Here is a 16,883-nt window from a genome sequence, read left to right as displayed (position 1 = left end):
TTTGTGGCAGTGACAAAAGCAACTAGAAGCAGGTTTAAGTAAAAGTGCTCAAGGGGCAAATGAGAAAAGAGGTGTGCAGCAAGACAGAGGGAGATGTGGGGAGGGCAGGCACTGGCAAGAGTTGAGCAATATTTCCTTTATTCTTCTCAGCTTTTTCAGACCCAAGACAAATTCTTGAGGACACACATCAAATGCTGTAGTCCTTTCTTATCTATAGTGAAAACAAAACAAGTGATACAAAAGGTTCCTCTGCCTTCTGTAGTCTCAATAAAATGCACAATATGGTATCACTGAGATGTGCCATCTTGGGAGAAATTAAAATTGGGACATGAAGTGAGGCTGTGCATTATCTAGTCACTGGGTTAAGATTTCACAGCCAGTATCCATGACCAGCAGGGTGGGCTCGAACGGAGCCAACTGCTTTCCATTTCTAGTCACCGCAGTCCAACCATCTGGCCAGGTTTCATCTTGCCATCGACCTTCACAAATCATTGGCTCAACTGTATATACATAGCCCAACTTCATCACTCCAACTGCTTTATTTTTGGCACAGTGGAGAACATTGGGGGCTGTATGAAAAAGCTTGTGGATTCCATGCCCACAATAGCATCAAACAACTAAAAATCCATTTGCTCGGGTATGCTTCTGAAAAATGTTTCTCAATTCTCTGTATTGAAGACCAGGTTTCACTACTTCGATGGCTTGCACCAGGCACTCATATGTGGTCTGAACAAATTCCTGTGCTCCCTCATCCACATCTCCAACAAAAAAATGTCTTATTCAAGTCTCCGTGATAATGATTGTGATAAAGAGCGATGTTCACATTAACAATATCACCTTCTTGCAAGGGCCGTCTGTCTGGAATTCCATGGTAGATGACTTCATTTACTGAGGTACAACACGACTTTGGGAAATTATAGTAATTCTGGAGAGAAGGATAGCAATTTCCTGCAATGCATGCTAAGTGTACAGCACGATCTATTTCTTCAGTAGTTACACCTGGTTTAATCATCCCAGCATCAATATCCAAAACTTCTTTAGCAAGCCTACATACAAGTCTCATCCCTTCTATGTCTTTAGATGAGAGTAATTTAGTTTGCAAAGTAGCTTTAAGAGCCTGTTCAGATTCAGACATTCCTAAGGGATGATCAGCATAATCTGGTCTTTGAATATGGCACTGGCCTTGTTGGCATCAGTGGAAAATGTGGTCTGAGTTTACCACTATACCAATAACCTGCCTATGGGTCAGTGTTAATATCATCTTCTACAGTCCAGGAAGACACTTCTCTCTTTGCCTTTTCATCTTTTGCTTTCTCATGTAGTAACTTGTAAGTAGCTTAACTTCCATTAAAACATTCCTGTGAGCAGAAATATGAGCCCTGGATGCCTAGCTTGATGCAGGTGGGACACTAGAGCTTGGCCTCGGTGCCTCAGCTATCTGTTTCGCACACTCGCGTCTCCATGGCCACCATGCTGCCTGCTCACTGGAGGAGCACCTCACCAAGTAAAAATAACTAAAAGAGTGGAATTGGAATATTCCTAACACAAAGAAATGGTAAATGCCTGAGGTGATGGATACCCCAATTACCCCGATTTGATTAGTATACATCATATGCCTGTATCAAAACATCACATGTACCCTATAAATATATACAACTGTTATGTACTCATAATAATTAAAAATGAAAATAAATTATAAAAGCTATTACAATAAAAGGAAACTGTGGACCAACTCCTCTGATGAATATAGACGCAAAAATCCTCAGTGAAATATTAGCAAATCAAATATAACAATCTATAAAAAGAATTATATACCATGACCAAATCAGATTCATTTTAGTTATATAAGACTGATTAAACATTCAAAAAGCAATCAGTGTAATTCAGCACATCAACAGACTAAAGATAAAAAATGAATGATCATATCAATTGAAGCAGAAAAAGCATTTGATAAAATCCAACACCCAATGCTCATTTGTGATAAAAACTGTCAAAAAAATAGGAATAGAAGGGAGCTTCCTCATCTGTGTAAAAAATGTTTACAGAAAACCTGCAGCTAACACCATACTTGTGATTTCCCTTATTGTCTTTTTAATGTCTATAGGGTCTGCACAGTTTACTCATGTTTTATAAATGATATTAGTTGTATTTCCTCTTTTTTCATCATCACTCTTGCTAGGAAATTGCCAACATTAATAATATTGCAAAAAATCCATCTATTGAGTTTGGTTTTGTCTTATTCATTTTTCAAAAATATTTTATTGTGGTAAGAACATGAAACATGAAATTCACCCTCTTAACAAATTTTTCAGTATACAATGTTATTGTTGACTACAGGTATGATGTTGTACAGCAGATCTCCAGAGCCCTATGAAACCCCATAACCATTGATTTGTAACCTTTTTACTCCCCCTCCATCCCCCAGAAACCACCATTCCACTCCATGATACCATTACCTTAACTATTTTAGATATCTTATACAAATGAATCATGAAGTATTTGTCTTTTTGTGACTGGCTTATTTCACTTAGCTTAATATTCTCAAGGTTCATGTATGTTTTCACATATTGTAGATTTTCCTTCTTTTTAAAGGTGGGATAGTATTCCATTTTTTTGTCTATATCACATTTTATTTATCCATTTTCTGCTGATGGATATTTATGTTCTTTCCACATGTTGGCTATTGTGAATAGTGCTGCAGTGAATATAGGAGTGCTGGTATCTCCTCAACATCCTAATTTCAATTCTTTTGAATAAATACCCAGAGGTGGGATTGCTGAATCATGGTAGCTCTATTTTTAAGGAGCATCCATATTGTATTCCATGGTGACTGCACCATTTTGCATTCCCACCAATTGTGTACAGGAGTTTCAATTTCTTCACATCCTCTCCCACACTTGTCTTTTGTTTTTTAGATAATAGTCATCCAGACAAATGTGAGTTGATATCTCATTGTGGCTTTGATTTGCATTACCTGGATGCATTTTTTCATATACCTGTTGGCTTTGTATATGTCTTCTTTGGAGAAATGTCTATTCAAGTTCTTAAAACAGCTTTTAATCAGTTTATTAATTTTCTCACTATTGAGTTGTAAGATTTTCTTATGTATTTTGGAGATTAACCCCTTATCAGGTATATGGTTTCCAAATATTGTCTCTCACGCCAGAAGTTGCCTTTTCACTCTGTTGATTGTTTCCTTTGCTGTGCAGAGATTTTTGGTTTGATACAGTCCCACTTACTTATTTTTATTTTTTGTTGCCTGTGCTTTTGGTGTCATATCCATGAAATCATTGTCAAGATCAATGTCATGAAGCTTTTCCCCTATGTTTATTAATACTTCTAGGAGTTTTACAGTTTTGGATCTTACATTTAAGCCTTTAATCCATTTTCAGTTGATTTTTGTGAATGGTGTAATATAATGGTCCAATTTCATTCTTTTACATGTAAATATCCAGTTTTCCCAGGACTATTTATTTATCTTTTCCCCATTGTGTATTCTTGGTGCTCTGGTCAAAAACCAGTTCACAGTATATGTGTGAATTTATTTCTATACTCTTATTCTGCTGCATTGGTCTATATGTCTGTTTTTATGTCAGTACCATACTGTTTTGCTTACTGTATCTTTCTCATATATTTTGAGATCAGGAAGTGTGATGTCTCCAGCTTTATTCTTCTTTCTCAAGATTGATTGGGTTATTTGTAGTCTTTTGTGGTTCTGTATGAATTTTAAAATTGTTTTCTCTATTTCTATAAAAATTGCCATTGGAATTTTGATATGGATTTTATTAAATTTGTAGACCACTTTGGGTAGTATGGACATTTTAACAACATTAGGTCTTAAAATCCACGAATACAGAATGTTTTTCCATTTGTTTGTGTCTTGTTTAATTTCTTTCATCAATGTTTTGTAGTCTGCAGTATACAAGTCCTTCACCTTCTTGGTTAAGTTTATTCTTAAATATTTGTTTCTTTTTGCTGCTATCATAAATAGAATTGTTTGCCTAATTTTCTTTTCAGAGGCTTCATTGTTAGTGTATAGAAATATAATTGATTTTTGTATGTTGATATTGTTACCTGCAACTTTAGTGAATTTATTAATTCTAACAGTTTTTTAAAATGAAATCTTTAGTGTTTTGTATATATAAGAACATGTTGTCTGCAAACAGGGACAGTTTTACTTCTCCCATTCCCATGTTGCTGAAATCACTTTGTATTATTTATTTTTAATTTAAGTGATTTTCACTCTTATTCTTTAAACTTTTCATTCTACTACTTTCAACTAATTTGCTCTTTTTTCCAGATTCTTATAGTAGAGGCTTAGTTTATTAATTTTAAATATTTCTTCTTTCCTAATGTAGGCATGAAAGCTATAAATTTCCCTCCAAGAACCTTTACAGCAACATCTATCAAATTTTGATAGGTTGTGTTTTCATTATCATTTAATTTGAAATATTTTCTTATTTCCCTTGTTAATTTCTTCCTTAACCCTTTGTTATTTCAATGTGTTACTAAATTTCTAAGTATTGAGGAATTTTCTAGATATCTCATTGTTTTTAATCTCTAATTTAATTCCATTATTTTCTGAAAATAAACTCTGTATGACTTAAATACTTTAAAATATATATCATGTGTGTTCTATGCCCAGCATATGGTCTATATTGATGAGTGATCCCTATGCACTTGAAAATAAAGTATAACCTGCATTTTAGGATGGAGTGCTCTATAAATGTGGGTTAGGTCAAGTTTCTTGATAATCATTTTAAAACATTCTGTATCCTAATCTTGGTCTCAAAATATTTGAAGCCTATGAGGAACAAAATTTAACCAATGCTCCAACAAAGCACAGTTTCAGCTAAAATACAGATCTTAATTTAGCACTTTATACTAGTGGCCCAACAGAAGAGGAGATATGCCCCTTTCTAGAAGTATTATTTTATTTCCATTTCTACTTTTATTTTACATAAATGTCCAACATACATTTTAAAAATACTAGATGTATGGAAAAGCCAATAGATGTGACTCATGGTCAAGAAAGGAAACAGTTAATATACATAGACAAGAGATGATCCAGATGACAGAATTATAAGACCAATTTTAAAAATACTATGATTAATATGTTAAAGGATCTAGTGGAAAAGGCAGACAATATACATGAACAGAGGTGGAAATTCATTAGGATAAATACTTGGAAAACAACACAGAGATGCATTATAGTCATATTCCTGAAAACCAAAATAAAGTCTGAATAGCTACAAGAGGAAAAAGATACCTTATATAATATATAGTAGAACAATGGTAAGTTCACCACTAATTCTGCATCAGAAACCATAGAGTTGGAACACAATGGAATGGTATCTTTAAACTGCTAAAAGCAAACTCTTATCAACCTAGATTTCCATTTGCAACAAAAATTCCTTCAAAGATAGGCAAAATAAAGACATATTCAGACATAGAAGATGAGATTTTTTTTCTCTAGCAAGCCTGCCTAAAAAAATGCTTAAAGAAAATTTTCAGGATCGATGAAGAGAAAGATTCTTAGATGGAAGTCTATATATGCAGGAAGGAAAAAGAGCTTTACAAATGATAAATATATGAGTAAATATTTAAGGGATTTTTAAGTATCTTTATTTCAGATAGAAATCTATTTTAAAATATGTTAAACACTATAGACATTTTAAATGAAAGATAAAACCACTGGATTGTAGAGATTATAGCATGTGTTGAAGTAAAATATCTGACAAGTATGCAAAGGATGGGGGCTGTTGTGTTCCTGTGTTGGACATTGTGTTTCAGTCCATAAATATTAATCAGCCTCATCTCCTAAAATAGGCTTTGACTGAATCTCTTCCAGGGTGACAGAAGCAGAGCCTGGGAAATGTGATAGAGTTTTTTAAGACTCCTAAACAGTTTATGGGACTGTCCTATCCTGTCCTTATCTTTTTTTAAGATCACATGGGCAGTGTTCAGTTAGTAAACTGATGCTCCATAAAAAAAGAAATAAAGAAACATTTTGATGTGTGATGTTTGCCAATTTCAATCGTGTAAATACTCCCAACATCACTGATTTCAAGGTACTTATAGTTAACAACCTGCTCACAATATTCTTGATTATTTAGTAATTGGCTCTTATGAGCAGAACTCGTCAGCTCCAATTCTACTGAGTCCAGGGTGAAATATATTATTTCTCCATTTCACTGTATATTGCAGTTGGTTCTGGGACTAGACTACCTAAATTAGAATCCTGTCTCAACAACTTCCAATGTGGGTGACTTTAGTATGATACCTACCTTTTTTGTACCTTAAAATCTTTGACTATAAATTGGAGATAATGTTACTACATGACTCACAATTTTGTTGTGAGCCTTAAATGTGATGATTCTCATTACATTCACAACTGCACAGTTGGTGCTCAATAAATGACAGCTATCACCATCATCATCACTGGCTCTTCCTGGAATTGCTACAAAACAATATGGGAAGTAAAGGAGAGGGAATCCAAGAGGAGTGAGCCAGAAGAGACATCTGAGGAGCCTTTATTCCCTGACTTTGGTTTCAGAGAAGGCATCCAAAAAATTGTTCTGCAGACTCACCTAGTGGAGAGTCTGCTTCATCCGCAGCAAGAGTGCAGCACAGTGAAGATATTCTGACCTTCAGGGTATAGGCATGGATTTCACTTAGGGGCAGGGGCAAGGGGACCATCTTGAAAGAAACTAAATCTCACTGGGGTGAGTCATCACAGGTACACTGACTAAGTGGTACTTATCACCCCAGAACAGAAGGTCTAAGCTATTCAATGTGCTCATGAAATGTCAATTGTTGATCCTCTGGATGGCCTCTCAACTGGGGTGGGGGTTCCTACAAGGAAAGACTGGGTTTTGGGGGAGAAATCACACAGGAATAAGGACCCTGTAACCAAGAAATTATAGACTGGGCAAACAGTTTAGCAAGGAACTTTAGAATATGCACTCCTTTTAAAGATAGCATAAGCCGTGTGTCCTCCTGTGAGACTGAATTCAGAGATATACTTAGAACAAGAGTGCTTAGAGCAAGCTTCAGAAATTGGGAGAAACAGTTGTATAGACTGAATGGTGTATGTGCTTCAGGCCCCTTCATAGAAAGAGAAGACAAGTCTACAGGAAAGTAAAAACCACCCACTTCCAGAGTCCAGGACACCTTGGGAGACCTCCTGGAATAACAAAGGAGATGAGTGCCAATCATTGAAGTATATCCTTTGATTTCTAGCATTCACTAGACACTGCCATGGTCTGCAATATAGATTCCTAGGAGAAAAGTTATTGAGATCAGGTAGGGAATTAGAAATTCCATTCAGCACTTTGTACCTCATTATGGCTGTGCTAGGCATTTCACTTGAGATATCTCATTTAATTATTTCTATAACCATGGTAGCTAGAAATTATCATCCACAACTAAAAAGGGTATAATCTAATGTCTAGAGAGAAGTGACTTGACTAACATCACAAAGTAAGTGGCAGAGGAGGGATTAAAAACCATGTTTGACATAATATTCAGGATTTCCTTTATACCACACTGCCTCCCTATTCCTTTCCTCTAGCAGAGAGCAGCAAGAATGGTATAACTTTTGGGGACCAGGTTCAGGAGATACATATTAAGTATGTTCAAAGTGTGCATAGAATGTTATAAAGCCCAGGGATAAGTGCTTTATGTATGGCCTAGTAGAGGAATTCCCTCTTTTATTAGGGATACCATGAGTCATACCTCAAAACAGCTTACATACCAGTCTCTGAAAAATAGGGAGATTCTTTGAGAAAACATAACCTGGGGTTATAATCTGAGCCCTTGATTTAGTACCTTTTTAGTCATGGTACTGCCTGAGGTTGTCTGGGATGACTGGATTTGAAGTACAGGTAAATTCAGGTAGAGTGATTCAACTTAGCTACTGTCAAGTAGACAATAAGCCCTGCAACTATGAGGTCATAATCTATGATCCATAGGGAACATCATATACTGATAAGCCATCAGGTCCCAGGTAACTAAAATTCAAAGTGATAAGTTCAGTGTTCAGTACAAATAGAGGAAGGTATAACAATACAAGGGAGAGGGAGTAATTCCATGACTGGTAAATTTTTTCACAGAATGGTTCCTCTTAGGTGAGACATGAAAGATATATGACATAACCCTAACCCCAAGAGCCTGAAGAGGAAATAAAAGATACTTCTACCTAGAAAGATTCCTGGGAAGTGGAAGAAAGCATCGATCATCTGAGAAATGATGAGTGTCTCAGAATGGTTGAATGCTGCACGAAGCCTGGTTGCCAGAGAAGAGGCTGGAGAGATAAGAAGCAACCAGGTCATCAAGAAAATGTATAGTTAAGGTATTAGAAATTTTTCCAGGCTGGGCGCAGTGGCTCCCGCCTGTAACCCTAGCACTCTGGGAGACCGAGGCGGGCGGATCTTCTGAGCTCAGGAGTTCGAGACCAGCCTGAGCAAGAGCGAGACTCCGTTTCTACTAAAAATAGAAAGAAATTATGTGGACAGCTAAAAATATATATAGAAAAAATTAGCCGGGCATGGTGGCGCATGCCTGTAGTCCCAGCTACTCGGGAGGCTGAGGCAGGAGGATTGCTTGAGTCCAGGAGTTTGAGGTTGCTGTGAGCTAGGATGATGCCACAGCACTCACTCTAGCCCAGGCAACAGAGTGAGACTCTGTCTCAAAAAAAAAAAAAAAAAAAATCTACTAGAAATGTATCCAAAAGGTTTGCTTGAGCCCAGGAGTTTGAGGTTGCATTGAGCTATGATGATATCACTGTACTCTAGCCTGGGAAACAGGCTCAAAAAAAAAAAAAATGTATCCAAAAAGTATTTGTATTTAGTCCTTCCTGCCTCCATATACTGAGGTGATCTTAGGAAAACTTGCCTTGTCAGTAATAGGCCTAGTCATGCCTATCTGATCTCTACCTCCTCTAGCTATTTAGCTGGATGTATCAGTGATGATACAGCCTGCTCTCCTGACACATCTATCATCATTCCCTAAAAGGCCACCATGCCCAGTCAATTTTCTTTTCTTTTCTTTTTTTTTTTTGAGACAGTCTCACTCCATTGCCTGGGCTAGAGTGCCGTGGCGTCAGCCTAGCTCACAGCAACCTCAAACTCCTGGGCTTAACCAATCCTTCTGCCTCAGCCTCACGAGTAGCTGGGACTACAGGCATGTGCCAACCATGTCTGGCTAATTTTTTCTATATATTTTTAGTTGTCCAGCTATTTCTTTCTATTTTCAGTAGAGACGGGGTCTTGCTCTTGCTCAGGCTGGTCTTGAACTCCTGAGGTCAAATGATCCTCCCGCCTCGGCCTCCCAGAGTGCTAGGATTACAGGCGTGAGCCACCACGCCCGGCTGCCAATCAGTTCTTTAAGTTCTTTCTCCCATGAGGCCAATTAGAGGGCTATATATCTCAAGAGTTATGCCTAAATTAGGCCTAAGTAAATGCTCCAATTCAGCTGAGACCAGAGAGGGTCTGAAAAGCATACTCCCTTGCACTACCTCAGTTAATGACTGAAGACTATTTTGATGTAATACGGTTATTCTTACCTGTGTGCAGAATTCACTTGAGACACTCCCAGAGGCAGAGGATAGTTTGGTAGGGGAGTATGATAGCATTTCTAGGTCATCACAACACCCAATCCCAGAAAAACCTCACTCTTTACCTCTAATGGATAGGGTGGTCAAATAATTTCAATAAGAAGTGAGGAAGACAGAGATAGGGAATAAAATAATATGTTTCAAAGATACTGCTTGTTAAAGAAAGGAGAGATAGAGAATTAGCTATTCAAGGATATGGGATTCAGGAAATGTTATTTATTTCAAATTTCAAATGGGAGATCCTTGAGCAGTTTAATTGTAAATAGCAAGGATTCTAGAGAGAGGGAAGGGAGGCAAGATGACTGACAAGAGACATCACTTGCCAGATTATCCCAGAGAGACAGTAGGGTTTCAGATAAAGGAGAGGGGAGAGGAGATGCAGCTCAGGTGTAGATCATAGAGAGAAGTGCCAGAGCCTGGTGTGGACCTCATGGAGGAAAACTGCGAAGCCAGAGAAGGAAGAAGATAAAGGAAAAAAGATATCAGCGAGGATCAAACCCAGAGAGGCTCAGAGCCAGTGAAGGGGTAAGGGGGATCCCTTTCTCCCACCCACACTCCTTTGGTGACCAGCAGGCTACCAAATTTCTTGGAAGCTTTTCCACTCCCATGAGCCCAAGCACTGTGGCAAACACGGAATAGTATGCAGAACTTGTGTGATCCCAGAGCTTGGACACTGTATGTGGGGTTCTCCTTCAAGGATAGTGACCCGAGAGGGCGGTGAGTAAGCTTTCTTCAATTCAGATTCACTCCTCCCTGCCCCTCCCCCACCTACTGCAACTGGGAGAGCAGTTTGAGCCAAGAATTTGGGGAGTGGCTGCCTCTCCCCAGCTGGCATGTCCTGCAGTCTAAAGTTTCCACAGAGACTGGGGCCTACACCTTTCCCCTAGAGGACCTGCAGGGTACCCAGGGCACCCGATCTGGGAGCTCACTCCCCACCGGCATTTTGTAGAGATGCATCACAGTGGGTCAGATGTGCAGGCTGGGTCCCATGCCCCCTGGACTCGAGCAGGATGCTGGGGGATACAGGAGGAAGGTTTGGGAGCTGGACTTGAGTGGTGAGGGAACCCACATGGACAGAACTGACAGGAGAATACTGTGGGGTTCCGAGACACAGTGATCTGGGAGAGTGCTCCTCTCCCCCAATGGAAAGCTGCACTGCTGGATTAGGGTGTGTCCTCTGGCAGGGAAGATTCCAGGCCAGGGAGTCAAAGGAACCAAGCACGGCACATTCAAGCATTCTGGCTGTTGGGGAACTGCGGCCTCTTCCCTACTCACTGCAACTGGGAGAGTAGTTTGAGCCAAGAATGTGGTGGTGAGTGGCCACCTCTCCCCAGCTGGCACATGCTCCAGGCTGAGGTTTCCACAGAGAGTGGGCCCCATGCCTGTCCCCTCGAGGACCTGCAGTGAATCTAGAGTGCCCGTTCTGGGAACTCCCTGCCTGTCAGCATTTCACGGAGATGCATGCCAGTGGCTCAGACATGCAGGCTGGATCCGTGTCCCCTAGACTGGAGCAGGTTGCTGGGGGACACAGGCAAGAGGTTTGCAAGCTGGACTCAAGTGGTAAGGGAGCCCATATGGACAGAACTGATGGGAGAATACTGTGGGGGTCTGAGACATGGCAATCTAGGAGAACGTCCATCATCCCCCCACCCCTGCAGGAAATCTGCACTGTTGGATTAGGGCGGATCCACCAGTAGGGAAGAGCCTAGCCTGGGGCACCATAGCAACCAAGCATAGGGCCCTTACCCACAAGCAGCCCTCCCAGTCTGGAGAGCCATCCTTGACATTCCTCCTGGCGGCTCCCCCTAGCAACCAGGAAAACCACCTTTGAGCCCTGCCAAGGCTTTGGAAAGCCTTTCAGGGTCCCTCAACCTAACCATACTCTGCCTTGCTCCTCCACCTACCCCCCTGGGAGACACAGGGCCCATGTCAAAGCCTAGGGCATTCAAGTGCTCCTACCATCAGCACAAAAGAACATTTCAGTAGTAGGCTTTCTCCTGCAAGTATCAACCACTGACAGAGAGAACAACTCTATAGCTCATCGCGGCATCTACCAACTCAAACAGGGTATGGCTGATTTTTACTCACAAGTACCACCCACCATCTTGGAGAATAAACTGGGGGATCCAATACAATTCACACTGCTGGGAAGAGATGAAGACAGCAGGATAGAGGCAACCCAAGGGGACACTTTATTATGAGAGAAAAAAAAGTTTCAGGCAGCTCAACATGTGAGGGGTCTCCCTCTTCCACTGCAGACCTCTGGGCTGATTGGGTTGCTTCTCAGAGTCTGTGCACAGACATTCCACCAGAGAGCAGGGACAGCAGAGATCTGGTGCCTACCAATCCCAGGCTTCTGCAACTGATAACATCCTGATTGCTCTGGTGCATGGAACCAGGTCCACTCAGGACCCAGCAGTCCAGCATCATCCCTGCCAGGCTGGGGAGGGAAGAGGTGCTTTCCCATGTTGAGCCCTGTGACCAGGGACTGGGCACAATTCGTCCCCAACATGGAAGCTGAACAGAGAGCATGCCTCAGATTCTACAGGCACCACTAGGGAAGCCTTGTGTGACTGCCTCAGTGGGTCCTAGGTGTAGGGGGAGAACCTTGACCAACCAGCAGCTCTGGCCCACCTACGTGGAACCTCGGCCACCAAGAGCAACCCCTGCCTATGTGACTGAGCATCAGCAGTCCTCATGCTGGTGTGGCTCTGTACCTAAAATCCCCAGAGCAAACTCTGAAGCTCTCATTGTGCCTGAGGCCAAGGTTCTGCCCCTATAGCTCCACGGCTCCCTCCAGGCCTGCAACTTTACCCCTGAAACTCCAGAGTTGTCCCTGGACCCCAAGACCCTACACTACTGAATCCCCACCACTACCAATGGGCCAGCAGAACCTCCCTAAGGTTCAATACTTCACTCAGGACCCCTCCAGCCCGGAGCAGCCATCACCCCTGGACTTGGTTTGCAAGAGTCCAAAGTAAAGGAGAACAGGTTCCCTACATTCCTATTAACCCAGATCTGAGAGAAGAGAAACAAGATGAGAGGAAACCAGCAAAAGAATCCTGGCAACATGAAGAAACAAAATAGTTCAACACCCCCAAGGGAATACAACTTAGGTACAATAGTAAAGTCCATCCACAAGGAAATTGCTAAAATCACAGAAATGGAATTGAGAATATGGATGGCAAATAAAATGACTGGAAATGAAGAGAAAATTGAGAACTAACAAAAAGAAGCTAAAAACATATTTCAGGAAATCAATGAAAAAAATGAAAAAGTCACTAGAGAGCTAGACAACATAAGAAAGGATATAATAGAATTTAAAGAAATGAAAGAGTCATTCAGGGAATTTCAAAATGCAGTTGAAACAGGGAATTTCAAAATGCAGTTGAAAGCTTTAACAACAGGCTAAACCAATGTGAAGAAAGAATCTCAGGGCTTGAACACAAGGCTCTTGAGATAATTCAGTCATTCAAAGAGGCAGAGAAGGGTATAAAAAAGTCTGAGCAATCGTTGACAGAGATATTAGACTTTTTCAAGTGAACTAACATTCAAATTATAGGTATCCCTCAGAGTAAAGAAGAACGAGTTAAAAGCATGGAAAACCTATTTTAGGAAGTTATTGAAGAAAACTTCCCAGGTATTGCCAGGAATTCAGACATACAGATACAAGATAGACATCAAACACCAGGAAGATTAATAGCAAATAGATCATCTCCAAGACATATAGTAATCAACCTGGCCAAAAACAAAATGAAGGAGAAAATTCTACAAGCGGTAAGATAAAAACATCAAAAAAACCTACAAAGGAAAACTCAGGATAACTTCAGACTTCTTAATGGAAACTTTATAAGCCAGAAGGGATTGGGGCCCCCTCTTCAATCGACTTAAACTGAACAATTGCCAGCCTAGAATTTTGTATCCTGCAAAAATAAGTTTCACAATAGACTGAGAAATGAAGTCCTTTCCAGACAAGCAAACACTGAGGGAATTTGCCATGACCAGACCTGCTATGCATGAAATACTGAGAACATCATTATACACAAATCAGCACAACAAATGCCCACCAGTGTAACTTCACCTAAAAAAACCCACAAAACTCACAACTCCTGAAAAACCAATACAACAAGAGGTAAAACAAAGCTATAAGGAACTAACGGAAACATCCCACATATCAATGCTATCAATGTGAATGGATTGAATGCTCCTCTAAAAAGACACAGGCTGGCTGAATGGATGAAAAAACACAACCCAGCTATCTGCTGTCTCCAGGAAACACATCTCAACCACAAAGACACACACAGACTCAACGTAAAAGGATGGAAAAAAAATTCACATACATGGAAATCAAGAGAGCAACAGTAGCCATTCTCATATCAGATACAATTGACTATAACCCAACAAAGGTAAAAAAAAAAAGACAAAGAGAGTCATTAAATAATGGTAAAGGGAGCAATTCAACAAGAAGACATGACAATCCTAAATATATATGTGCCCAACACAGGAGCTCCCAGATCCATAAAGCAAATCTTACTAAAGCTAAACAAAGAAATAAATAGTACCACTGTAATTGCTGGTGACCTCAATAATAGTCAGAGCTCAATAAATCATCAAAGCAGAAAATAAATAAAAAAATAATGGACTTAAACCAAACTCCCATCCAAGTACTAACCAGGTCTGACACTACTTAGCTTCTAACATCAGATAAGATCGGGCGCATTCAGGGTGGTATGCCTGTATACAGACTTAAACCAAACTCTAAATCAAATGGATCTAACAGACATTTATAGAACATTCTGCCCCAAAATGACAGAATACACATTCTTCTCAGCAGCACATGGGACATTCTCCAAGACCGATCATATCTTAGGCCACAAAACAGGTCTTAACAAACTTTTAACATATCAGAATCATACCATGTATGTTATAAGATCACAGTGGAATAAAACTAGATATCAATCATAAGAGAAACACTCAGACCTACACAAAGTCTTGGAAAATAACCTGCGGGTGAACAATTATTACATCAAGAAAGAAATTAAGATGGAAATCAAAAAATTCTTTGAGCTAAAAGAAAAAAGGGAGGCCAGGTGCGGTGGCTCACACCTGTAATCCTAGCACTCTGGGAGGCCAAGGTGGGTGGATCGCTTGAGGTCAGGAGTTCGAGACCAGCCTGAGCAAGAGCGAGACCCCGTCTCTACTAAAAATAGAAAGAAATTATCTGGCCAACTAAAATATATATAGAAAAAATTAGCCGGACATGGTGGCGCATGCCTGTAGTCCCAGCTACTCGGGAGGCTGAGGCAGTAGGATCGCTTAAGCCCAGGAGTTTGAGGTTGCTGTGAGCTAGGCTGATGCCACGGCACTCACTCTAGCCCGGGCAACAAAGTGACACTCTGTCTCAAAAAAAAAAAAAAAAAAAAAAAGGGACACAAGCTATCAAAATCATTGGGTTATAGCAAAAGCATTTCTTAGGGGAAAATTCGTAGCCTTAAATGCCTACATCAAAAAGAAAAATCACAAATTAACAACCTAACATCACATCTCAAGGAATTAGAGAAGGAGGAACAAAGCAAACCTGAAGCCAGCAGAAGAAAAGAAATAAGGAACTAAATGAACTGGAGAATGATAAAATAATACAAAGGATTAACAAAACAAAAAGTTGGTTCGTTGAAAAGACAAACAAAATCAACAGACCTCTTGCTAGATTAACCAAAAACAGAAGAGAAAGGACGCAAATATGCTTAATCAGAAATGAAAAAGGTGACATTATAACTGATACCACAAAAATACAAAACATCATCCTTGAACACTACACAAATCTCAATGCACATAAACTAGAGAACACAGATCCATAAAGAGAAAATATAGATTAGGATTTGCCTATGGCTGGGTGGATTGGAGGAAAATAGAGATTGATTACTAAAAGACACATGGTTTCTTATTGGGGTGATAAAAATGTTCTATAGTTGATTGCTACAATGGTTACATAACTCCATGAATATACTCAAAACCATTTAATTGTACACTTCAACCAGGTGAAGTGTTTGATATATGAATTATATTTCTCTCACTGACCTATGAAGGAGTTATATGAGACTTGCTACACATAGAAGACTTCATCCTTCATTTGCATTCCAATTAACCCCATGTTCAGAAAGTCCTATTTCCTTAGTCTCCTGGTTTCACTATGTGGGCATCTCTTAATTATTCACCCTAAGTTGCATCATCTAATTAGGGCCCTGCTTTTTGGTCAGCATGTGGATTTTGGCAAAGTACAAAGGATTGTGAGGACAGGAGTGCCATGCAGCAGAAAGAGCACTTACTATGTGTCTGACATTGCTCTAGGCACCGGGCATACAGCTCTGGAAATAAACCATGGGGAAAGTACGCTCACAGCTGGATGTTAGGGGATATGCTGGGAGAGAGATATCCCCTATGCACTTTCTGGAAGGGGCCTGGTGTCCTTCTCTGGTTTCATGTTTGAGGGCACATGTCATGGCGTTAATACCCAGGCTCATGGCTCCCATGGAGCTGAGGTAGAGAATGGTTTACAGCACTCAGTCTCTCAGTTGCCCACTTCTCTCCAGCTAATACCTGCCTTATTTTCATTTCTGTTAGTCTCTCTCCCACATCCAATATTCTGGGCTCTATAATCAACTTAGGTACCTAATTACACAGTTATAGCTTAATTGGCCCTAGCCATTGGTTGCTATGGTGATGCAGCCAGGAGCTCTGCTCACCAAGATAAGAGGGAACCTGATGTGGGAGGGGACAATATAGGGAGTAGAGTGAGTCTGAAATAAGAATATTTTAATAATCCTCTTGGTGATTCAAAGTCCATTTTAAAATCTTGTTCCCTACCCTGTCTCTGTGAAATTAGTCTTAATTAGGATAAAGGCCTTTCAACAAAGACATTTCCAAAGTAAAGATAAGGCTTCCTTTACATAGAAACCATAGTGGTCTCAGGGAGTGGCTTTGGAAAAAGACACAGGGAGGGGTGAAGAACAAGATCCTTATTTTATAAGGGTCTTATTTTTAGGCAATGTCAGTTTAGGCTTCAATGGCACCTTCCAAGGTATTTTTAAATAGCCTTTCATTTTCTCATTTTTTTAAATAAACTTTATCTGTAGACCAGTTTTGTTTTGTTTTGTTTGAGACAGAGTCTAGCTCTGTTATCGAGGCCGGAGTGCAGTGGTGCAATCACAGCTTACTGGAACCTCAAACTCCTGGGCTCAGGTGATCCTCCTACCTCAGCCTCCTGAAT

The 16,883-nt window shown here is 40.2% G+C and overlaps 1 pseudogene; it reads right to left on the bottom strand.

Moving 5' to 3' along the window:
* Positions 1–315: 315 nt before the first annotated feature.
* LOC123628904 lies at positions 316–1,472 on the bottom strand (annotated as a pseudogene).
* Between the last annotated feature and the right edge of the window lie 15,411 nt (positions 1,473–16,883).

Source organism: Lemur catta, chromosome X (genome assembly GCF_020740605.2).
Source record: "Lemur catta isolate mLemCat1 chromosome X, mLemCat1.pri, whole genome shotgun sequence".
In the NCBI taxonomy this organism is placed as follows: domain Eukaryota; kingdom Metazoa; phylum Chordata; class Mammalia; order Primates; family Lemuridae; genus Lemur; species Lemur catta.
The sequence above is the reverse complement of the archived record's forward strand: the minus strand, read 5'-3'. Positions and strand labels throughout refer to the sequence as shown.